Raw genomic sequence first — 27277 nt, forward strand, 5'->3', positions numbered from 1 at the left:
AATAGAAACACTACCATATTTGTACAAGACTGAACAAAAAGTTCAACTGCCCACTGTGACCTCAGTCACAGACCTATTTTGAAATTATAAATAATTTAAAAAACAAACATTCACCTTATATGTGTTAAATACATTATTCCTTAACATTCTGTGCACATAAATATTTTTTTCTACAGTAAATAATAATTTGGACAGTAGAGTGTTAATAATTAATATTCACTGAAATGGAAAAGGAGAAAACAAAGAAGAGAAATAGGCAACACAAGCTATGCTAAGAGAAGAAGACAGCAGTTATCAGAAAAAGATAAAGATGTAAGGTAAAAGGGAATGCGTGAGCTGGCAATTGGGGAAATGCAATGGTTCAAATGGCTATGAGCACTATGAGTCTTAAAATGTGTGGTCATCAGTCCCCTAGCAATGCAATTAGTCCCTCCAGGGCTCAGCATGCAGTGGCAGGAGCCAGTTTCACAACTGCTGAACTCCCAACCCAAGTAAGGCCAAACCATTAAAGATGGGAATAGAAGCCATTCTCTTGGAGAAAGTTTAAAATTTGTCTTACTGCTCTTTCATCATATGACAATACTGAGGATAAGGAGTCCTTAAGAGGTGGAAGACTTAGTAAGGTGGCTCTCCACAAGGATGTGAATCACTGTTAACAAAGCACTAGATTCACATTAGGGAGGTGTCTCATTGCACGTGGTAACACCATGAGGCAAATGGATATGATCAGTATGAAGGTGGCACGAGAGAGAGAACTCTGTCCATGACAAATGAGAGGAGCAATTCCAAACAACGTCCCCTTGATAGTGCACAGTTTGTTGGAGGGAGCAGAAGCCCACCATTCTCCACTCCGTCTGCAATGGAGTGTAAGTAGGGTCACCATGTGGGTACGTTCGAGAGGAGGTAAGTGAATGTCAGTACAAAAAATTTCCAAACACCTTGCAATTTGGCAGCACACCCTGTGTCGAATGTCTGGTGTTTGATACTTATCAAAGGGAAAATGAACCTGATGGATGGGGAACTGAAGGATGGAAATTGCGTAATTGAGTAGCAGTTGGTGGTGTAGAAACTGTAGAGTTGGGATTGATGAACTGAACCAAACTGTCACAAAGCTGAGGTCGCTGCTGAACCATAAATCTGCCACATGTAGTCAAGGCATGAAAAGGGCAGTGCCGTGTAGAAGTATACAGTGTTGGTACACTCAGTGCCCCAAGAGTTATGGCTACAAAATCAGTAGGCATTAAGCTTCTGAATGCAATTTGCCTTAAGCTGCCAGATATAGTGTAGCCATGTCAGTTTATTGTCAAAGAGGGGTGGACAGCAGTATCGGACAAAAATGCATGGCACATTTTGTAGTGGGAGAAAATTGGAAGCCATGATTGAGAGCTCAAAAAGAAGCCTTCTTTATGGTTGTTAAGGCCACAGACTGGCAACTGTATCAGATGCAAAAGTTTTCAACATAAACAGCACAATTAATCACTGGGTCCATGGAGTCCAGAAGTTCTTTGATGGCTATAAGAAAGAGTGTGACGCTCAACATTTAGGGATGCCACTCTTCTATACCTATGGGGAGCTGACGAAACCAACTCTTAATTCAAAACAGTCAGCATGACAGAAAGTTGTGGTTAAAAACTGGTAAAGCAATTCGGAAACCTCAGTAGTAGAGTGTGGTTAAGATTTGATGATACCAGGCAATGTCAAATGCCTAGTGCAAAAAAAAAACTCAGCAATAAGGTGTTGGTGCTTTGTGAAGGCCTGCCAGATGGATGTTACCAGGTGGTGCAAGTGAAAGTGGTCATTGCAGATCTCCCCTCCTGGAGCCCACACTGGTAGGTGGACCGAGCACATGTTGAATATTTGACAGGGATAAAACATCTCTAATTTAGGATAATATGCAAGACTTTATACGAGACCAATGTACTCTTGCAGGCATTTTTGGGAAATTCTGGAGTGTATGCACGGAAACACACATGCTGGAACCTGCCTTCTATTACACTGCACCAGGGTTTTTGTGGGATGCATTGCTGAAAAAGACCCATGTCAACATCAAGCTCTTAACCTGTATTGACATAATGTTATTTTTCAAGCACGGGGTTTATGGGTGGCTTTGCCAATGTGACCAAGATAAATAACCAGCGAGTGGATGAGTAATTCAATGAAGCATCCAGCAGTTTTGAGTTATAATATGTAATTAGATTTAAATAACTTATACAGGCATGCCATTCAACAACCTCTACCTATTAGAGGGTTTCAATGGCTGTCTGATAAGGAAATCACCAGATTGAGTAAATTATCATTGATGGTGATGGATTATGAAACAGGATACATTTTACAGGTAGATATAATATATCCTAATAGTTTGCATGACACACACAGCAATTTGTTGCTATGCCTAGAGTTCAAAATGGTCCCCATCATAAGTGGATGACAACACTGGAGGGAGAAACAAGGCATGTAATGCAGTATCTTTCTCTCTTACTTCTTCACCTTCCTTACATCTTGACCCTTTTTGTTCTTTCCCATAAAAAGCTTTCATTTTGAGTTTTTCTTTTCTTGTTTCTCTTTCATGACTTTTTCTTAAGCTTGAAAAATCACACTTTTATGGAGAGCTGGTCAGTATTGCTGTTTTGCCCTTTTTTCCTACTATGATTTGGACTTCCAAGTCAACATTTGGAGTAGAATTAGAAGCTTTGGTGACAGAGAGGATAATGATGGACTATAAGAAGGTTCAGCAACAACAATCAGTCTTATTTCCAAGATGAATTATTCACCTTGCGGTTCTGGAAATTTTTCAGTTGTAGGAGATAGAGAAACATCATCTTGGAGCACAGTGGTTTCAGAGGCATCACCTTGAAATGTCTAAACTTCTAATATTTCCCCGTGTGGTCTCTTTTTTTATCTGTAAACTGTAGTTGGCCTGGTTTTGCCCCACCTCATGTTCCTAGTTTTTCTCCATAGTGCCAAAGTGAGCAAAACATGACATCAGGAAGTTAGATTCACATTAACACACTAACACAGAAACACAATGAAAACAGGCTTAATTGAAATAATTACTTACCTATTTCCTATCAACTAATGTTTTTATACAAAACATTGCTCCAGATAGTGGCACTGTTAGGTAAAACAGGCAAAAAACTTTCTTTTTTGGTGCTAAACATTGTAGCTATTTCGTCTGAGATAAACTCACACTGCAATGTTCTTCTTCAGCATGCCAGTGCAGAAGTTGCAACAAAAACAGCTAAGTGAAAAATCCATGGCATTTGCACGTTTATTTATATACAAAAGCTGACTTCGGAATTTTCCTATATGTGAGACTGTGTGTACAAGATTTGTGTGCTGGGCTGAAATTATAGATTAGCATGTTTTACTGTTCACATCTTCTGCTTAATCTTTCATTGATTGTATCACTATACATTTGTACTGTGATATTTTGTGAAATTTCGAACATTCACGAGTGCCATGATAAACTTGTACTGTTATTGTCAGTTTAAGGCTTACACTTATATGTGCTTGTTTAAAATTTTTGGGAACAGTAGGCCTAAAACAGTCATTCTCCAATTTCATTGTGTAAAATGTGCAATGTAAAATGTTAAGACAAATAAATGTGCAATTTTGAAAATTTTCAGAAGCTACCATTGTCCTGCCCATAATCTAATTTGCAGTAAGCAGTGTTTGTGATATACCGTAGTTACAGTAGCAGGTATTCTAACTAACATATTGTGTTTCATCTAGTTTTCCCTTAAAGACGAGTAGCCATATATATTCTCTACATTTATCATAAATTAACTCTGTTTCCAAGTTTGCTAACAGCTATAATTAACCTAAAAAAATTTTAGGATACAAGTAATTTTTAACACAGGTTTTTCTGTTGCCTTAACAGAAATCTTGTTTTATGTGTTTGCTTCAGTTCTTATAGGAAGTTAGCAACTTTTTAACTCAACAAATTAAAAGATAATCAGCAGGCTTAATTTAAAGTTATTTGTGCAATGTCTTGTAACACATTGCACCAGCTAAAATGCAGCCCCACTGTGAATACTGTTCTTGAATACAGAACGAATTGGTTGACATTTGTAAGCAGCTGGAAAGCACCCTGAATATTGCCAAATTATTGACAGCTGCTGCAAGTTATTGTGTTGGAATAGTTCCCCTGCAGAAAGTACAGGACCTTTCATTACTAGCCTACTGTCTGTGAGTGGTGTTTCAATGGTAGAGCTAGGCATCCTCTACAGGATGGACAGGGACCAAGAAGGACTCAGGGTATTGTACTGATCCCCCTAACAATAACTTTGAGGTGCTGTCTTTCACTGAAATTTAAACTAAGCCTTTGAGACTCATTTCACCCGTTTTGGGGTAAACTTTTTTGTTTTGTCCATTTCAAGAGGAGGCAAACACAAAAGGGTAGAGGTCTGTTAATATTGGTAGTTCAACTGAATGGGGAATGATGTTACCCATTAGGGAAGTGATGGCAAGGGGCAGGAAAGGACACCAGGTGCATTCAGTGTATATGCCTGGGGGCCTCATTCAACATGTTGAAGAGGCTATTCCAGCAGCCATTGAGGGAACAGGGTGCAACCTACAGTAGGTTGTGGCACAGGGTGGAACAAATGATGCTCGTTGTATGGGCTATGAGGTCATACTTGGGTCATTCCAGTGAATGGAAGAGAAGGTTGAGAAGACCAGTTTTGCACATGGAACTTCAGCGAAGCTCACAATTTGCAGCCTTGTCCCCAGAACTGGTTGTGGCCCCTTTGGTTCTGAATCGAGTGGAAGGACTGAACCAGAAACTTTGAAGCTTCTGGACAAGCTAGGCTCCAACTTTCTGGACTTGCGACATAGGATTGAGAACTGTAGAGTACCTCTAAATGGGTCAGGCATGCACTACTCAACAGAGGCTGTTACCCAGGTAGCTGACTGAGTATGGTGTGCACAAAAGGTTTTTTTTTAGATTAGTTGACTCTCCATTCAATACAGATTACAATATCTGTTGGAAACCCAGAAGTTTCAGTGTAAGATCAAAAGAAATTCCTCACAAAGGTGAGAGTATTAAACTCCTAATCATAGACTGCCATGCATTCACAACAAAGTGCCAGAGTTTGAAGTGCTCATGAAAAGCAGTGAAGCTCGCATAATACAAGGTACAAAAAGCTGGTTGGAACCTGAAATTGATAGCCGTGAGATTTTTGGGGTAAATTTAAGTGTATATTAAAAAGGTCAGGCAAATGGGAAATGGGGGTGGTGTATTTTTTTGCAGCAGACAAAAAACTCATATCTACTGAGATAGAAATTGAAGCTGCATGTGAGATTGTATGCGCTAGACTCAGTATCAGGGTTGGGCATAAATTGCATAATTGGATCCTTCTATTGCCCACCAGACTCATCTCTTGATGTAACTGAAAACTTCAGAGAAAACCTCAGTTCACTTGTATGTAAGTTCCCCAATCATACTGCAATCATCAGTGGAGACTTTAATCATCTAACAATCACTGGCCGAGGTGGCCGAGCAGTTCTAGGCACTGCAGTCTGGAACCGGGCGAACGCTACAGTTGCAGGTTCGAATCCTGCCTCAGTCATGGATGTGTGTGATGTCCTTAGGTTAGTTAGGTGTAAGTAGTTCTAAGTTCTAGGGGACTGATGACCTTAGAAGTTAAGTCCCGTAGTGCACAGAGCCATTTGAACCATCTAACAATCAGTTGGGAAAATTACAGTTTTGTTACTGGTGGGCATGATAAGGCATCATGTGAAACATTCTCTATGGTATACACACTGTGAAGAAACTTCTAAAGAAGCAGAGATTACTGTAAAATAGGTCTGAAGCAAAGCTTAGAGCTATAGACAGAGAGATGCTGACTGAAACGCAATTAGCTGTCGAGAGAGCAATGCATGACACCTTCAATGAGTACTGTAGCAGAATATTGTCAAATGATCTTTCGCAAAACCCAAAGAAATTCTTGTCATGTGTAAAGGCTGTTAGTGGCACCAAACTTAGTATCCATTACCTAATGAGTGAGACAGGAACTGAAACTGAGGGTATCAAAACAAAAGCCAAAATGCTTAACTTCATTTCCAAATGTTCTTTTACAAAGAAAAACCTAGGAGAATTGCCCCAACTTAATCCTCATACCACTGAAATGATCAGTGAAATAAGTATGTGTCAGTGGTGCTGAGAAACAGCTGACATTGCTAAAACTGAAAAAAGCTTCAGGGCCTGATGAAAACCATATCAGATGTGCGGTGAATTTGCGGCCGAGTTAGACCCTCTTCTAGCTATAATCTATCATAGAACCCTCAAACAAATAACGAAGCCCAGGTCACACCTGTCTCCAAGAAAGGTAGTAGAAGTGATCCACAAAACTACCATCCAATATCCTTGACATCAATCTGATGTAGACTCTTAGAACATATTGTGTGTTCAAACATGATGTTCTCCTCCACGCAGCATGGATTCCGAAAACATTGATGTTGTGAAACATGACATACTGAAAGCTTTGTATCAAGGTGGGCAGGTAGATGCAGTATTTCCCGACTTTCAGAAAGCGTTTGACTCACAAGGGGAGGCCACAGAGTTGGGATCCTAGATTTACGTCAAACTTTGTACACATTTAGTAGGCCATTAAAGCAAAATAATGTGGAAGTAGTAATGTGCAGTACTCAATTCCAGGAAAATCGCAAGAGACATTTTACATGTCTGTTATGTACCGGCTCAATCTGTGCTAAACATGTCAAATGAATTTGCAATTGTGAATAAGGACTACCATCAGCTGTTAGAATGGAATGCCGACAATGAGAATTTGTGCTGGATCAGGACTTGAACGCAGATTTCCTGCTTATTGTGAGCGGTCGCCTTACCTTTTGGCTATCTGTGCACGATTCACGGCCAGAACCAAACTTACATATGACGTCAACCATGCATCTATGACCTGTACTTGTACATCCATATATATATTCTGGCATAGGTCAGATGTTGTACTTGAAAGTCACATGCCTGATATTGGCAGATACGATATTGCAGTGCCTGTGGGTGTGTAGTTCCTTTGGACATGCAGCATCCATAGCCGTTATGAAATGAATTCTCAATTGCGAATAAGGACTACCATGAGTTGTAGACTGGAATGATGGCAGTGAAAATTTGTGCTGGACTGGGACTCAAACTCTGATTTTCCAATTATCATGAGCAGTTGCCTTACCATTTGGCCATCTGTGCACGACTCACAGCCAGACTCAAACTTACATATGTTGGCAACCATGTTTCTATGCAGCGCCTGTTCCTTTAGACACGGATGGATGTCCAAAGGAACTTCAGATCGTAATCAGAATAACATAGGCTCTTGCAATATCATATCTATCTGTGCTAGGTGCTGAAGGTTACAGTTTGTGGGGGTCAAGTCATCAGCATTCAAGTTTCTTATGACAAAACCATTAACCATGAACCTTGCTGTTGTTGGGAAGTTTGCATGCTTCAGCAATACAGATAGCTGCATGGTAGTTGCAACCATAACAGAGGGGTATGTGTAGAGAGGCCAGTCAAACATGTGGTTCCTGTAGAGAGGCAGCAGCCTTTTCAGTAATTGCAGGGGCATCAGTCTGGATGATTGACTGAACTGGTCTTGCAACATCAACCAAAACAGCATCGCTGTGTTGCAACAGTGAACAACTGAAAGCAAGGTGAAACTACAGCTGTAATTTTTCCCAAGTACATGCAGCTTTATTGTATGGTTAAATGTTGATAGCATCCTCTTGGGTTAAATATTTTGGAGGTAAAATAGTTCCCCGTTCAGATCTCCGGGCGGGGACTACTCAGGAGGACGTCATCAGGAGAAACAAAACTGGCTTTCTACAGACTGGAGTATGGAATGTCAGATCCCTTAATCGGGCAGGTAAGATAAATACTTAAAAAGGTAAATGGACAGGTTAAAATTAGATATAGTGGGAATTAGTGAAGTTCTGTGGCAGAAGAAACAAGACTTCTGGTCAGGAGAATACAGGGTTATAAATACAAAATCAAATACGGGTAATGCAGGAGTAAGTTCAATAATGAATAAAAAAATAGGTACGCGGATAAGGTGCTATGAACAGCACAGTGAATGCATTATTGTAGCCAAGATAGACACGAAGCCCATGCCTACCACAGTAGTACAAGTTTATATGCCAACTTGCTCCACATATGATAATGAGATTGAAGAAATGTATGATGCGATAAAAGAAATTATCAGATAGTTAAGGGAGATGAAAATATAATAGTCATGTCAGGACTAGAATTTGATAGTAGGAAAAGGAAGAGAAGGAAAAGTAGTAGGTGAATATGGACTGGGGCAAGGAATGAAAGAGGAATTTGCTTGGTAGAATTTTCCACAGAGCACAACTTAATCATAGCTAACACTTGGTTTAAGAATCATGAAAGAAGTTTGTATATGTGAAAGAGGCCTGTAGGTACTGGAAGGTTTCAGATAGATTATATAATAGTAAGACAGAGATTTAGGAAACAGGTTTTAAATTGTAAGACATTTCTAGGGACAGATAAGGGCTCAATCACAATTTATTAGTTATGAACTGTAGATTAAAACTGGAGAGATAGCAAAAGGGAAGAATTTAGGGAGATGGGGCATGTACAAGCTGAACGAACCAGAGGTTGTAGAGAGTTTCAGAGGGAGCATTAGGGAACAATTGACAAGAATAGGGGAAATGAAAACTGTAGACGAAGAATGGGTAGCTCTGAGAGAAAAAATAGTGAAGGCAACAGAGGATCATGTAGGTAAAAAGACGAGGGCTAGTAGAAGTCCTTGGGTAACAGAAGAAATATTGAATTTAATTGATGAAAGGAGGAAATATAAAAATGCAGTAAATGAAGCAGGTGAAAAGGAATACGAACGTCTCAAAAATGAGATTGACAGGAAGTGCAAAATGGCTAAGCAGGGATGGCTTGAGGACAAAGGTAAGGATGTAGAAGCATATATCACTAGGGGTAAGACAGACGCCACCTAAAGGAAAATTAAAGAGACTTTAGAGAAAAGAGAACCACCTGTATGAATATCAAGAGCTCAGATGGAAAACCAGTCCTAAGAAAAATTTTGGGTGCAGGAGCCCAGTGATTAGGTTTGTTCGACCTTTAAATTCTTACGTGATCTGAGTTCAGACCGGTGTGAGCCAGGTCGGTTTCTATCCTAAGACTATTAATCCATATTAGTACGAAAGGACCATATGGTTAAAATATTTTTTATTATGTTGATTAACATTAATTAATGAAGGGAAAGCAGAAAGGTGGAAGGAGTACATAGAGGGTCTATATAAGGGTGATATACTTAAGGGCAATATTATGGAAATGAAAAGGATGTAGATGACAATGAGATGGGAGATACGGTACTGTGTGAAGACTTTGGCAGAGCACTGAAATACCTAAGTCTAAACAAGGCCCAGAACTACTAATAACCTTGGAGAGCCAGCTGTGACAAAACTCTTCCATCTGGTCAGCTAGATGTACGAGACGGGCGAAACACCCTGAGACTTCAAGAAGAATATAATAATTCCAATTCTAAAGAAAGCAGGTGCTGGTAGGTGTGAAAATTACCAAACCATTAGTTTAATAAGTCATGGACGAAAAAAAAAAAACACACATACACACACACACACACACACATTGTTTACAGACGAATAGAAAAACTGGTAGAAGCCAACATCAGGGAAGATCACTTTGGATTTTGTAGAAATGTAGGCACATGCAAGCCAACGCTAAAGTGCGCGTCATATATCTTGGCGGCTGAGTTTAGGTTCGTTCTGAGCATCTGATGTCACAAAACACAGTCAGCCAATGAACAGAGAACGACGTTGCCAGATCTCGACAGCAGTGCAGAGCACGGACGAATGTCTTCAGTTTTAGAAACGTTCAGTCATAAATAAAGTAATAGAACAAAAGCAATGTCTTGATAGCAGACTTTCTTTTACAGAAAGTTTGGAAAAAGCATTCTTTATACCAATTGCTTCATATTCTATTAATTAATTAAACCAAACAAGCAATAAGACTCCTAATTCAGGCGATAGCAAGGAAAGGTGTTTGTTTCAATCTCACGAACTGCTTTTTCGCAATAAAGAACAGCGGTAATTGTTTATTTCCTATTGTACTTCGACGAAGCGTGAGTAATTCATAGTTATACCAACAGTGTTTATAAGTAGTTGCGTGAGATGTTAGAGTCCTTATGGAGTTACATCGTTCGATGAGCTGAGGTAGCGGAACGGTTAAGGTGTTGGGCTGCAAAGTGAGAGGTAATGAGATCATCCTTGTGTGGTGCTTAATATTTTCTTTTTTTAAAAACAATATTGGAGTGCCTTACTTCACGAATTTTATTCGTTTGAATGAAATTTCTAGTGCTTTGCCTCTTCATTAACTTTTTCGCTGCTGCAGACACGTGCTCCCCGCATTCCGCGCTGTGCGCGATTTTGTCATCACTGCACTTCTCGCCTGTGCAGACACATGGTGTTCCCACTGCTTTGACACACTTATCATTCGATTTCACAAAAACTATTTGGCCAAAAAATTTGATTTTTACACGTCTTCTTGCCTGATACCTTCCCCCCCATAAATGACTTAATTTTGTTTTGATGTGCAGCATTAAATGTAGTAAACCATTGCACGAAATTTTGAAGAGTTTGCAGAGGTAAAAGTCCATAGCGTATACTTTCCGTATGGTCGATTTTAGTTGCCACAATGTTGAGAATGAAATGTGGACAAGATACCTAAATTTCATATAATATTTACTGTATAAGAATATCTCATTTAATTTAAGTACCACATAGGTGTCGTATGTAATATTGAGAAATATTCCGTCTTTCGCGACTGTAATAAAAGTTTTATTTACACACGGCGCGTTTGGCTTAATTTTAAAGCACTTCCATCGGTGAAAGGTATGGCACATACACAATGGTATTCATGTTCTATTTCTTGTTTTTGTTCCACAGTCGCAGTTTTACCAATGGTATTGAAATATATCCCTCTTCTGCAACTGTAATAAGCGACTCATTTAGACCAGATGCATTTCTCTCTTTTGAAGCATCATAAGAGGACTGTATTTTGTGTCCTGCATTGCCAAGTCACCTTTCGTAGTTTTGTGCTGCGGTAGCACAATATTCAACGTTTGTGTTGGCTCATCAGTGTTTTAGCAAATAAATGCTGTTTGTGTGTGCCACACACAAAATTATATTTGACATAGCTCTGAGCACTTCACTGACAGACGGTATATTCAAGTCCTAATGTTTTTGTAAGTCCACAGTTTTGTTTAATGTATTTTGTCTACTTCCTTTTGATTGATTGAAGTGCTTTAAAATAAAGCCAAACGTGCCCAGTGTAAGTAAAACTTTTGTTACAGTCGCGAAAGGTGGAATATTTCTCAATATTACATACGACACTTATGTGGTACTTAAATTAAATGAAATATATAGGTATCTTGTCCACATTTCATTCTCAACATTGTGGTAACCAAAATCGACCATCCGGAAAGTATACTCTATGGACTTTACCTCTGCAAACTCTTCAAAATTTCGTGCAAAGGTTTACTATATTTAATGCTGCATAATAACTGCATTGAACATCGAAACAAAATTAAGTCATTTATGGGGGGAAGGTTGTTGTTGTTGTGGTCTTCAGTCGTGAGACTGGTTTGATGCAGCTCTCCATGCTACTCTATCCTGTGCAAGCTTTTTCATCTCCCAGTACCTACTGCAACCTACATCCTTCTGAATCTGCTTAGTGTATTCATCTCTTGGTCTCCCTCTACGATTTTTACCCTCCACGCTGCCCTCCAATACTAAATTGGCGATCCCTTGATGCCTCAGAACATGTCCTACCAACCGATCCCTTCTTCTGGTCAAGTTGTGCCACAAACTTCTCTTCTCCCCAATCCTATTCAATACTTCCTCATTAGTTATGTGATCTACCCATCTAATCTTCAGCATTCTTCTGTAGCACCACATTTCAAAAGCTTCTATTCTCTTCTTGTCCAAACTATTTATCGTCCATGTTTCACTTCCATACATGGCTACACTCCATACGAATACTTTCAGAAATGACTTCCTGACACTTAAATCAATACTGGATGTTAACAAATTTCTCTTCTTCAGAAACGCTTTCCTTGCCATTGCCAGCCTACATTTTATATCCTCTCTACTTCGACCATCATCAGTTATTTTGCTCCCCAAATAGCAAAACTCCTTTACTACTTTAAGTGCCTCATTTCCTAATCTAATTCCCTCAGCATCACCCGACTTAATTAGACTACATTCCATTATCCTTGTTTTGCTTTTGTTGATGTTCATCTTATATCCTCCTTTCAAGACACTGTCCATTCCATTCAACTGTTCTTCCAAGTCCTTTGCTGTCTCTGACAGAATTACAATGTCATCGGCGAACCTCAAAGTTTTTATTTCTTCTCCATGAATTTTAATACCTACTCCGAATTTTTCTTTTGTTTCCTTTACTGCTTGCTCAATATACAGATTGAACAACATTGGGGAGAGGCTACAACCCTGTCTTACTCCCTTCCCAACCACTGCTTCCCTTTCATGTCCCTCGACTCTTATAACTGCCATCTGGTTTCTGTACAAATTGTAAAAGGTATCAGTCAAGAAGATAGGTAAAAATCTAATTTTTGAGCCAAATAGTTTTTGTGGAATCGAATGATAAAGAGTGTCAAAGCAGTCAGAACGCAATGTGTCTGCACAGGCGAGCCGTGCAGTGACAAAATCGCCCACAGCGCGGAATGCAGGGAGCACGTCTTTGTAGCAGCGAAAGGGTTAATGCGGCCGTGATGGCTTTACTTCATGAACTGTGCGCTCCCCCCTAAACGTAAGCTTGCGAACTATGCTATACTATGGCACTGCTTCTCCTGGCGCGTGCGTCGTGTGCAACTGGCAACGCAGCAATCTCCTGCGTCTAGGCGGGCATGCACGAGCCGCCAAGATAAAAGAATTGAACTATACCCTACAATTTATCTCAGAAGATAGGTTAAGGAAAGGCAGAACTATGTTTATTGCATTTGTAGAGTTAGAGAAAGCGTTTGACAATGTTGACTGGAATACTCTCTTCCAAATTATGAAGGTGGCAGGAGTCAAATACAGGGAATGAAAGGCTATTTACAATTTGTACAGAAAGCAGATGGCAACTATAAGGGTCGAGGGGCATGAAAGGGAAGCAGTGGTTGAGACGGGAAGTGAGACAGGGTTGTAGTCTATCACTGGAGTTATCCAATCTGTATGTTGAGCAAGCAGTAAAGGAAACAAAGGAAAAATTTGGAGTAGCAATTAAAATCCAGGGAGAAGAAATAAAAATCTTGAGTTTTGCCAATGACATTATAATTCTGTTAGAGACAGCAAAGAACTTGGAAGGGCAGTTGAACGGAATGGACAGTGTCTTGAAAGAAGGATGTAAGATGAAAATCAAGAAAAGCAAAATGAGGATAATGGAATGTAGATGAATTAAATCAGGTAATGCTGAGAGAACTAAATTAGGAAATGAAACACTTAAAGTAGTAGATGAGTTTTGCTAATTGGGCTACAAAATAACAGATGATGGTTGAAGTAGGGAGGATATAAAATATAGACTGGCGATGGCAAGGAAAGTGTTTCTGAAGAAGAGAAATCTGTTAATGTTGAGTATAGATTTAATTGTCAGAAAGTTTTTTCTGAAAGTATTTGTATGGAGTGTAGCAATGTATGTAAATGAAACATGGATGATAAACAATTTAGACAAGAAGATAATAGAAGCTTTCAAAATGTGATGCTACAGAAGAATGCTGAAGATTAGATGGGTAAATAATGTAACTAATGTGGAGGTACTAAATAGAATTGGCAAGAAAAGGTATGTGTGGCACAACTTGCCTAGAAGAAGGGATCAGTTGGTAGGATATGTTCTCAGGCATCAAGCGATCACAAATTTAGTATTGTAGGGAAGTGTGGAGGGTAAAAAATCGTAGAGGAAGACCAAGAGATGAATTCACTAAGCACCTTCAGAAGGATGTAGCTTGCAGTAATTACTCAGAGATGATGAGGCTTGCAGAGGATGGAGTAGCATGGAGAGCTGCATCAAACCAGTCTTTGGACTGAAGACCACAACAACAAGATCAACGCATATGTGGTGGTGGTTCAACTCCCACTTAGTCTTAATTTTCAATCTGTGTTTTTTTTTCATCACAGGTTGTATTATTTAATTTATATGACATTTGAGAGGTAATATAATTAAAAAAACACTTACATCTTAATGAAGTTGTAGTAATTTTTTTATGATTTGACTGCTTACTAAATTTGAATTAAATTTAATTATTAGAACAAACATACACTCCTGGAAATGGAAAAAAGAACACATTGACACCGGTGTGTCAGACCCACCATACTTGCTCCGGACACTGCGAGAGGGCTGTACAAGCAATGATCACGCGCACGGCACAGCGGACACACCAGGAACCGCGGTGTTGGCCGTCGAATGGCGCTAGCTGCGCAGCATTTGTGCACCGCCGCCGTCAGTGTCAGCCAGTTTGCCGTGGCATACGGAGCTCCATCGCAGTCTTTAACACTGGTAGCATGCCGCGACAGCGTGGATGTGAACCGTATGTGCAGTTGACGGACTTTGAGCGAGGGCGTATAGTGGGCATGCGGGAGGCCGGGTGGACGTACCGCCGAATTGCTCAACACATGGGGCGTGAGGTCTCCACAGTACATCGATGTTGTCGCCAGTGGTCGGCGGAAGGTGCACGTGCCCGTCGACCTGGGACCGGACCGCAGCGACGCACGGATGCACGCCAAGACCGTAGGATCCTACGCAGTGCCGTAGGGGACCGCACCGCCACTTCCCAGCAAATTAGGGACACTGTTGCTCCTGGGGTATCGGCGAGGACCATTCGCAACCGTCTCCATGAAGCTGGTCTACGGTCCCGCACACCGTTAGGCCGTCTTCCGCTCACGCCCCAACATCGTGCAGCCCGCCTCCAGTGGTGTCGCGACAGGCGTGAATGGAGGGACGAATGGAGACGTGTCGTCTTCAGCGATGAGAGTCGCTTCTGCCTTGGTGCCAATGATGCGTGTTTGGCGCCGTGCAGGTGAGCGCCACAATCAGGACTGCATACGACCGAGGCACACAGGGCCCACACCCGGCATCATGGTGTGGGGAGCGATCTCCTACACTGGCCGTACACCACTGGTGATCATCGAGGGGACACTGAATAGTGCACGGTACATCCAAACCGTCATCGAACCCATCGTTCTACCATTCCTAGACTGGCAAGGGAACTTGCTGTTCCAACAGGACAATGCACGTCCGCATGTATCCCCTGCCACCCAACGTGCTCTAGAAGGTGTAAGTCAACTACCCTGGCCAGCAAGATCTCCGGATCTGTCCCCCATTGAGCATGTTTGGGACTGGATGAAGCGTCGTCTCACGCGGTCTGCACGTCCAGCACGAACGCTGGTCCAACTGAGGCGCCAGGTGGAAATGGCATGGCAAGCCGTTCCACAGGACTACATCCAGCATCTCTACGATCGTCTCCATGGCAGAATAGCAGCCTGCATTGCTGCGAAAGGTGGATATACACTGTACTAGTGCCGACATTGTGCATGCTCTGTTGCCTGTGTCTATGTGCCTGTGGTTCTGTCAGTGTGATCATGTGATGTATCTGACCCCAGGAATGTGTCAATAAAGTTTCCCCTTCCTGGGACAATGAATTCACGGTGTTCTTATTTCAATTTCCAGGAGTGTATTTGTAACTATCAACTAGTAAATGAAGCAACACATGGTTTTCCTGAAAATTTACGCCTGTCATGATTTGCGAACTGCCTTATACGTGCCATCTGGTAATGTATATGGAATAACTTTGCACCTCAACATTTCGAGCTGCAGAGAGAGATGCAGGCCCCATTTGGCAGTTAACATGCATAGTTGTGAGACATTGCTAATGTAGCAAGAATGAAAAGTAGATGTGCAATTTTTTTGAATATCACAGAATTTACACCTGTACAACAAAAATGAAAGTTTGAGCAGGAATCGAACCACTGCCTTATATACATTCATCTTACAAAGCTCAAATGGTAACCACTTCACCACCATTTGTGCTAACATCTGGCACCTATGCAAAAGATATATCAGTTACATAATAGACATGTAAAACTTCTCTTGCAATTTTCTTGGAATTGTCAGAGTGGTGCACATGTGGCTTGATTTTGTTGTATCAGAATGTTCAAAGACTAGGCAACAAAATGTGTGAGCTGGAAGTAATTTTAAACTGTAATCTTAAGGTGATTTCTGTGCTGTGTATCAATGAGCACTGGTTTCGGGAGACTCAGATTTGTGCAGCAAATATACCAGACTTTGACTTAATAAGTATCTCTTGCAGAGAAACATAAATGTGGAGGTGTATGCATCTATGTTAGAAGTAATGTTGAATCTAAGGAGGTAAAACTTAGCAAGGTGAAGTGTGCAGAGAAAGATTCTGAATGTTGTATTTGTGAACATACAGACTGTCAAACTATCATTGCTTGCATCTATAGGTCCCCATCAGGTGACTTTACCCAAATCTTATATAATATAGATTATCTTTTAAATGAATTGAGTTTCAGGTCAAAATGCGCAATAGTTCTTGACGACTTTAACATTAATTTTAACAAAAGTAATAATAACAATGTACAGTTATTAAATCTGTTTAACTCGTACAACATGAAACCTACTGCGCAGGAAATTACCAGATATGGGGATGGGTCTGAAACAAACTTGATCAGATATTTACCAACAAACAAAGCTGTGAGTACAATATTTAAGTAACAGACACAGGCTTTTCTGACCATATGGCTTTAAAAATGATAAGGAATGAGAACAATAAGAAATGCACAGTACTGGAAAATATGTACAAAAAAGACTTATTAATGCAAACGACATGTGGGTTTTTAATAGTATGCTAGAAAGGGTGCAGTGGGGCATCGAACAAACTGATGATATAGACGAAAAGTATGACAGTTTTCTTACTGACTATAAATATTCCTACGATGTGGCATTCCCGTTAAGAAGAATTAAAGTCAATGAGAAGACAAACACAGGGGGTAATAAGGAATTAAAAAATCAGCAATCACACTTAGAAACCTAAGAAAACATGCTAAAATAAATAAAACAATAAGACCATACTAAAGGAAATATAGAAGGGTCTACAGGAAAGGTTTATAGGCAGAAAAAGGCTAAGCAATGATTCATACATTAACAAGGGGAGCAATAAATCAAAATCGATTTGGAAGGGTATAAACAATAGCACAGAAAAATGTAAAAACGAAGACCCATAATTTCAAAATTATAAGTGAGGGTAAAGTGATAGAAGATGCTCAACAGATAGCCAATATATTCAATGAATATTATGTGAACATAGCACTGAACCTAATTAAAAGTCTGTGCAATTCAAAGAACGAAAACAAAAAATACCAACTTGCGAAAAGACAATGTTTCTGTACCCAGAAACAGAATGTGAAGTTAGAAATGCTATTAATAACCTAAAAATTAAAATGTCTTGTGGTAGTGACAGAATGCCAGACAAGGTAATCATACATAGTTCTACCAGCATAGATACTCGCTCAACTGACATATTAATACTTCTTTCAGGATGGGGGTGTTCCCATCAAAACTAAAACTCTCCATAACAAAGCTACTTCACAAAAAGAATAGTACAGCTGACATAAATAATTATAGGCCAATGTCATTATTGTCAGGTTTTTCTAATGTAATTAAAAGTGTAATGTATGAAAGGCTAGCTGACTTCCTGAATAAAAATAAAATACTGACTAATAGCCAAAATGGGTTTAGAAAGAACAGACCCACAAAAATGACAGTCTTTCAGTTCATGAAGATGGTCCTAAATGCCTTGGGCAAGACTGAATTAAGCTGTGGGATATTCTTAGATTTAACTCAAGTGTTTGATCTAATCAGCCATGACTTATTGTGTATGAAACTAGAATTTTATGGGGTCTCGGGACTTGCCTTCAAATGGTTCAAGTCTTTTTTTCTCTGGTAGGCAACAGAAAGTATAAATATGTCATGAGGGCAAAGAGAATCTTTCAGATTTCAAAAAAACTAGCTATTTAGTGCCCCAGGGTTCTGCGTTAGGCCCTCTGTTGTTCTTGGTGTATATAAACGATTTGGCAAACCATCTGACAGTTGCTGAAACGGTGATGTTCACTGATGACACTAGCATTTTCATAAAAGGACAATCTACAGCATAGTATTTCTAGGACAATAAATGAGACAGAAAAATAGTTTAGTGATAATGCTTTGATTGTATATAAGGATAAAACAGTATTGATGAATTTTTGTAATATTACCAGTAAAGCTAGAAGAAGAGTAAAAACTGAGTGGGAAAACCAGTGCTATTTACATAAAACACATGTAAACTGTATACTAGAAAGCTAGGGTTGCGTTGTATGAGTAAACTTCTATAAAGAATAGCTGAGATCGAGCAAATCAGCAATTTACATGTGTTCTATGTAAACAGCACCAGTTTTAAACAATGGAATCATGCCTTACATATGTCTGATTGGCAATGCATTTTTTCCTTCCTGTTAGTTGAATTATGCACCCACAGAAGTGTTTAGGGTATCATTATTCGCTTGTAACACAATTTTAGTACTGTTTCATGCCTGTGTTATTACCTCTAAGAGTAATGGTTTGTCACTTAGACTTATATATACCCCCACTTTATTCAAATGTCTGGTATTAATCTGTAATGGGAATAACCATGTATATGTAACCTCATTTGTATTTGTTTATACCATGTAAATTGCATCTCAGTGAAAATGAACGCCTTTTAATGAAGTCATCCTTTATATAATATGTTTATAATACATTTAATTTGTACAATAGCACGTAGATTGCTGATGTCTCACATTGTTTGTTTTATGTATGGTGTGTTATATAGGGCCTGAAGATGATGTTGACACAATGTCGAAACCAGTAGCCAAATAAATATGAAATCTAAGGAACAGCTGGAGGAGTTTCATTTTAAATAATAATTTAAAAAAATGCTTATATGTTCTTGTAGTCTGGAGTGAAATGTTAATTGTTTATGCAGCTGTCTGCCCACGCATGGATTTTGTGTGTGTGTGGAGGGGGGGGGGGGGGGGGGGGGGAGCAAGAGCCACCCTCACGGTAGCTGGCCAGTGACTGTGGCATGTCATTCCTCAGACACTAGGTGGCAGTCATAGTGGTTAAAGCATGGAGGGTCGCTGTGGGCCAGTGGCAGTGGCAGTGGCAGTGGTGAGTGATGTTTGCAGTGCTGAGCCATGCACAGACAGTGCAGTCCCTGACCGGTAAAAGTGTGGGAAATTGTTTAAATATTGGATATTAGTCTAATGTAATGACGTCTTGTATGTGTTTACTGTTGTATACACGGCTGGAGAAACTTTCGTGCTTAGATTTCTTTCTTAATTTCCCTCCACTTTTATACATCCACAGTAATGTCATGATGTCAGGCTCATCTTAGTCGGCCTGATGGTGACATAAATTATACTGATTAAGATGTGGGTAGTATCTTAGAAAAGCGGCCTTGTGCAAAAAATCGCTAAAAATATATAATACCTTAGTAATTATAAGTTAATACTGTGGTGGTGTGTTTATTTTAGCATAATTCTGCTAGATACGTGCTAAATCATTTAGATTTTTAATAATTACCGGCCGTTTTTGCGCATTCACTGCAATGTCAAAATATCTTGGCAGATGTGTTAGATGATGATGTAACTTTTGGGCCACGAATTATAGTAATTACGATAACTGGCACCTCCAGTCAATCCGATAAAACCCCCTTGAACTTCTCGGCACTCAGCTGACGTAGAATAGGGTGAGGATGACCTTTAAAGTGAATGGGGGAAGGTGGCTATTTTGGGTTATAATTTATAATAATTATTATAAAGTGGATCATAAAGTATAGTAATTAAGGTAATCACTTGACCTAAATAAATATTGGATAAGAGCCATAAGATGCAGGTTTGTTTACATATGAGTCATAAATTAGACCAGGCCATGTGAATGGTACAGCATGTTTGTGTAAGGAAAACAACAGGCTTAGTGTTCAGGAACTCCCACTGCCAGATTACTGTGTGAATTTTCCGCCATTCTACACTTAACTGGTTGCCTCTTATGGTACCATTGCCACTTAGCTTATAGTGCAGGCTGCCTATCTACATTATCCCTGTGCTCGTACCCACTTGCATATACTACTAACAAAAGCAACTAGCCACCAGATGTCCTGGAGTGTCATATTCCAGAGCTGTCCCACCAGAGGCGCCAACGATCACCGCATCGCCAGCAAATGTTGCAGACCCAGCACTGAATTGCAGAGAACGTAATATGCAACTCTATCCTTAGCGCCTGCAAAGAAGAGAAAGCTTGCCTCAAGGAAGTGAGACAGCACAACACAAAGGAGCAGCCAGCACGGTGTGACCACTGCCACCCTGTCCTGCCAAGAGAAAAGCCAACAGAAAACACCAACACAACTGACGATCACTGCACCACAGTGCTAATGAAATTCGGGAAATGATGATGAAACAAAGGCTAGTGTGCTCTCGATACAAAAGAGAATGTGCAAATGACAATAGGCAATGGTCAGTAGAGATTAATGCATCTGTAAAAAGATCTAAGTGCAAAGCATAGTTGCTCTTCCCTCACTCTATTTGCAAGTCGACCAGGAAAGAAAGTGACTAATCGTGGAACAGGGTACCCTCCACCACGCAACATGCAGTGGCTTGCGGCGCAATCCCTGCAACTGTCAGTGAGTTGCAAATCTGATGATGCTAGTGCAGAAGCTTGTAACTAGCAGCTGCCGTTTCATCAACTGATCTGCCACAGCTAATCACTGCTCCACTGAAGACAGCTATCCCAGCAAAATACACAATAACCCTCAGGAAGCGGCTTGGACAACACAACTAATAGATTGACTGTTTTAACCAATGGCATTCGCCAACAGCCTGGAGAATTTCGAAAATTTCTAAGAGAGGAGGTCACTGATATTTACCTGGTTTGTGAAATGCACCTTAACTATGTTTGAACGTCATGGTGCGAAATTGCACGTGCTAATACACAGACAGAGAAAAATTGGGCGGGGGCACAGATATCTACATCGACAGCTCATTTTGCCACTTTGAGACCGCTTTACCAGAGTTAACGTTAGTGCAGGCCACTGGAGTGACTGTGGAAATATCAGTGAGATGCAGCCTAAAGGCCGCCAAGAGTTGCACTGGATCCATCTGACTTTGCTGCACTCCTGTCACACCACGGCAGGATCTTCCTGGCTGGAGATTACAATGCCAAACTTTTTGCTTGGAACACCAGGGTAGACAAAACCAGCAGCTGACAGCTCCAACACATCACTGAACGCTACAAGTCAATTACTGTAGTGTCTTATGACCTGACTATTTATCTATGAAATTGTGGAAGCTCTGATAACATCGATCTTGCAGTTATCAAGGGCCTAGGACATCGAGTATCCACCTTGATGCGCAATGTTCTGTCATCTGATCAACTGGTTGTGGTTTACAACATTGATGGAGACGTCATTGCACAGCCAAATAGTGGCAGCAACCTTATGAACACCAATTGGAAAGAATTCAAGACTTTTCTTGCCAAAGCCATGTGAGCACCAACTCCAGCTGATGACGGCTAGCCGTCAAACACTTCTCGACACCTACAGTGAGAGAAGTAGGCTCAGCCCCACCACACCTGCAGTGCAGAATGCTATGACGAATATGTACCACAGGGAACTCTGTTCAATAACAGATTACGTTACATGTTCTAATTAATGAAATTTCTGGTTCCATTAATTTTTCTTCGAATATTGCAGATATTGTTAAGAAAGGCAGTCTATGTGTTCGATATTTTGTTTGAGAACATTTATTTGAAATTAATTTCTGTAATGTTTTGGAAATCCATTTATATCTTTGACTATTAAGAACATAAATTATCATATAAATCTCGTTTGTTTCTTTCAATTGTATCCGGCATGTATTTCGTATTTTGAAATATTTGATTATGTAAATTCGTCACAGAATTTCACTATCCATAAAAATAAAAATTGTTACAACTTTTCATAAATACCAGAACACAGTGAGATGTTAATATTGTAAGAATGTATTTTTGATGCTTTGCACCAACAAGTTGTGCTATCTTTGTTTAGCAGCCCCGGATCTACGATATTTCCGAACCGGTGCAAAAACTTGATAGTTGTGGCCCCCTCTTCCTCCCCCCCCTCCCCTCCCCTTGAGCGTTTGAGATACGATGTCAAAAATTAAAAAAATTAAAAATGCCATTTTGTAGCGCATATATTTCTGAAGAGTTTGATACATAAAACATAGATGCTCTGTGGAATTCAAACATGTATATTTTTCAATGGAAGTCATCAAACCTATGTTCAGGACAGTGAAAATTAAAATCTGCGGTGGGTCTTCTGGTCCCAGTCGACCAGTTTTACATCCTACCCTCCTTAAAAAAGTCCCACAATTAATACTGAGTGGGATTATTTGTGAATGGGAGAATAATAACCCTCAGTAAATTTGCACTCTTTATTGCCTATTAGCTAACAACTTTCTCTTTTGTGTGACATAAAATTAAATATAGGAAACATAAAACCATTACAGGCAAGATACAAGCAAGACAGTACACATTTCTTCAATCATTAGGTCCCAGCATTTTTTCTCTCTAATCTTGCTACAGCCTTCCTTTCTGCGAAAGAATCAAAGTTCGTCAAACGTTTTCTTACACAAAAAAACAAAATGGGAGAAGATCGACATGTTAACCTGTCAACAGGCTGCAAGGTCGAGCCATAGTACCGCCATCCATCAGATGAGGAAGTTCGACAAACTGCAGCAGAAAACCACTGACGAAGGACTGGTGCTGGACACTCAACAGATGGTGGTTAACCTTTCCAGCCACATCTTAATCAATGCAGTCACACAAATTCTGGCTAAAGGGATGAATTTCGCAGTCGCACCAAAACGAGTCCCAAAAGAAGACATCATCGAATCTGTCGAGGCTTCGATTCGTCATCTACCACAAACTGAGGCGGAGAAGACCCACACAAAGCCTCCGAAACAAAATATCAGCAGGGAGGAACGTCATGCTAACGCGGAACTGAAGAACAGCTTTCATATAGTAATAACAAGAGCCGATAAGGGAAATGCGACTGTTATGTTGTACACGGAAAATTATAACAAATTAATGGAGGATCTTATGGATGAACCCGTTTATAAGAAACTTAAGGAAGATCCGACGACCAAGATAATCAAATCAACGCAAGCATTGCTAAAGCAAACTAGAGGCTCATTCCACAAGTTCCACAGGCACCAAGAATATATGGTGTACCGAAAGTCCATAAAGAGTCCTTTCCTTTATGACCGATTGTGAGTACCATTAATGCACCGACGTACAATCTAGCAAAGGAACTGGCTCCAAAGCTCTGACATTTGGTGGACCACACAAAATCGTACGTTAATGACTCCGCCCACTTTGTAGAACTTTTAAAACAAAAGTACTGGGTGATCAAAAAGCCAGTATAAATTTGAAAACTTAATAAACCACGGAATAATGGAGATAGAGAGGTAAAAATTGACACACAGGCTTGGAATGACATGGGGTTTTATTAGAACAAAAAAAAAAACAAAGTTCACAAAATGTCCGACAGATGGCGTTGGGCAGCAAAACGTGAGTGACTGCACATGACAATTATGTATAAAAGGAGCTGTAATGAGAGAGTGAATCAGATGCACCAGCAGTCGCAGCATGTTGACGTTACCTGAAAAGGCGCTTTTAATGAAGCTGTATAATCAGAATGGGGAATGTGCTAGTTCAGCGTTACGATCCTATCGCCATAGGAAGGGGATTCGAACGGGTAAAGGTCCGTTGACAAATGCAGCTGTGGCGAGAATGATTTTGAAGTTCTAAGCCACGGGTTGTTTAGACGATAGACCTCGTAGTGGGCGACCGAGCACTAGGTGTAATGCTGCTGAGACAGTTCACGAAGAAATGGAGACTGTAGCGGGTTCGTCCATGCACGGGGAAGTCATCGCTAGTGCAGTCGCACGTCGCACCGGCATTACATACACTATTGTTTGGTTGGCACTTAGGCGTACCCTCCAATGCTATCCGTACAAAATCCATCGGCATCATGAACTGTTAGCTGGCGATTTAGTGAAGCGGAGGGTATTTGCGGTGTGGGCATTTCAAAAGATGGCGGAAGATGACGTTTGGTTGAGTAACGTGTTGTGAACCGACGAAGCTCATTTCACGCTCCGAGGGTCTGTCAACGCCCACAACTGCAGAATTTGGGCTACCGAAAATCCTAGAACTGTCGTGGCTCAAATGGTTCAAATGGCTCTGAGCACTATAGGGCTTAACATCTGAGGTCATCAGTCCCCTAGAACTTAGAACTACTTAAACCTAACCAACCTAAGGACATCACACACATCCATGCCCGAGGCAGATTCGAACCTGTCACCGCAGCAGTCGCGCGGCTCCAGACTGAAGCGCCTAGAACCGCTCGGCCACCGCGGCCGGCAGAACTGTCGTGTAAAACTCCATTGCACGACGAGAAAGTCACGGTATGGGTTGGATTTACTACATCTACCGTTATTGGGCATTTTTTCTTCGAGGAAATCCATGATTCTGGTTTTGTAACTGCTACCGTAACGGGTGAGAGGTATGCCGAAGTGTTACAGAATCGCATCATTCCCAGCCTGGCTGATAAACACCTGCTGGAAAGTACGATGTTTATGCAGGATGGCGCTCCACCCCATATTGCTAGACGTGTGAAAGATCTCTTGCGCGCGTCGTTTGGTGATGATCGTGTGCTCAGCGGCCACTTTCATCATGCTTGGCCTTCCAGGTCCCCAGACCTCAGTTCGTGCGATTATTGACTTTGGGGTTACCTGAAGTTGCAAGTGTATTGTGATCGGCCGACATCTCTAGGGATGCTGAAAGACAACATCCGACGCCAATGCCTCGCCATAACTCTGGACATGCTTTACAGTGCTATTCACAACATTATTCCTCGACTACAGCTATTGTTGAGGAATGATGGTGGACATATTGAGCATTTCCTGTAAAGAACTTCATCTTTGCTGTGTCTTACTTTGTTATGCTAATTATTGCTACTCTGATCAGATGAAGCGCCATCTGTCGCACATTTTTTGAACTTTTGTATTTTTTTGGTTCTAATAAAACCCTATGTCATTCCAAGCATGTGTGTCAATTTGTACCTCTCTATCTACATTATTCCGTGATTTATTCAGTTTCCAAATTTATACTGACTTTTTGATCACCCAGTATATCGGGGCCACAGACATGATGGTTAGCTTTGACGTGAAGTCCTTATTCAATAATGTACCGGTACAAGACACCATGAACATCTTAGAGGAAGGCATGGCACCCGATATCTGCAATCTAGTGCACCACTGTGCAACGACCACCTATTTCAGGTGGAAAGGGAAATTTTATGAACAGGCAGATGGTGTAGCTATGGGTTCCCCTCTCTCACCTATTACAGCAGACATCTTCATGGAAGCTTTTGAAGAAACAGCTCTCCAGTCCACACAATTACGCCCGGAATGTAGCTCCGATATGTTGACGACGCTTTTGTTATCTGACCAGAGAGAGAGGAAGAGCTACGAAATTTCCACCAACACGTCAACCAGCTGCACAGCAGAATCCAATTCACTATGGACATGGAAAAGAGTGGGGTGCTGCCTTTCCTCGAAGTGAAAGTTTACAGAAAGCCTGATTGTAAACTGGGCTGTGGAGTATACAGGTAGCCAACCAGCACTGACAGGTACCTGCATGCTATTCCCATGATCAAACTACGTAGAAGAAATCCGCCCTGTGCACTTTAACCAAGAGGGCTCACATGATCAGCGATGAGAAACATCTAAAGGGTGAACTACAAAACCTCAAGCCCATTTTTGTGCCAATGGTTATGGAATGTTAGTAATAGATAAAACTATGGCGACAAAGAATGAAGGCAATAGAGGAGAGCAAAAGGAAGCACAAAACATCGCTCTGTTACCATATGTTCATGGTGTCACTGAACGGGTGGGCAAAATTCCTCGCTGAGCAGGCATCAAGCCGATTTTCCGAAGCAGCAACAGAATAAAAGGTGTTTTCGCACAATGAAAGATACAGCTGATAAACTACATGCTGCTGGAGTTTATGAAATTAGGTGCGAATGTGGATTAGTGTATGTATGCAAGATGGGGCGACCAATCAGCACACGGATAACTGAACACAGAAGATATATCCGACTGCGACAGCACACCAAGTCAGCGATGGCAGAACACCAGGATGAGTGCAGTAAACATATTGAATTTGGTGAAGTTCACGTACTAACGGAACAGCCTTTTATTTTCAGGAGGAAAATTAGAGAGGCAATAGAAATAGCCAAATGACCGGCCAACATGAACAGAGAAGACGGCTACCGACTGCCGAAGTCTTGGCTGCCAGCAATAACAGCGCTACGGGACGATAGCTCAAGTGATGCAACACATACGGGCGCGCGGGACACCGTACCGGCCGCAGGTACATAGAGTACTGGCGCGCTTCGGCCGGCGCTAGAAAGCAGGAAAACAGCGCCACGTCACAGCTGTCGCCTGGTTTTCCATTCGTTGATTTCCACCAGTCACAAGAAGTAATACAAACATCAATCAAAACGTCTGGTTTCCACCAATGAAAACAAATAATGAAAACACCGGTCACTATCAATTGACCACCTGAAAAAGCTTTTAATACAAATGGTACCCAAGACTGGTGTGGTTTCTAGATTTGATTATGTCTATTTTGCCATAGTCTGCTACATAAAACGAAATAGGCCTTTCTAATATTGCAGTAATTGTAAGAGATGCCAAATAAGCGAGACTGTGTTGGCACAAATGGTCATTTTTGTGTACCTCATTTACATAAATAACACGATGGAACACAGTTCACGAAATGCCAATATCAAACGCATATTAGGCCTACTACAAGTAAAATGTTTTATGTTAGGAAATAGTTTCACATTTCATTCATATGCTCCGGTTTCTAAAGCGTGAGATGGAAAAGTGGTAGTACAAAAATTTTTACATAAATTTGGAACCCTCGTGTTCTTCCACATAATTTGTGCGATGTCACCGTTTCTTCTCCTTCCTCGTTTTAACAACCAATCTTGTCGTCACTAATTCTGTAACTCTTCCTGCCATTGTCAAAACTTATTCTCTGGCTAACTTCACTAACCCTGCCAGAATCACAGGCTCAGTTATCCCG

The sequence above is a fragment of the Schistocerca serialis genome, chromosome 8, assembly GCF_023864345.2.
Source record: "Schistocerca serialis cubense isolate TAMUIC-IGC-003099 chromosome 8, iqSchSeri2.2, whole genome shotgun sequence".
Taxonomy (NCBI): domain Eukaryota; kingdom Metazoa; phylum Arthropoda; class Insecta; order Orthoptera; family Acrididae; genus Schistocerca; species Schistocerca serialis.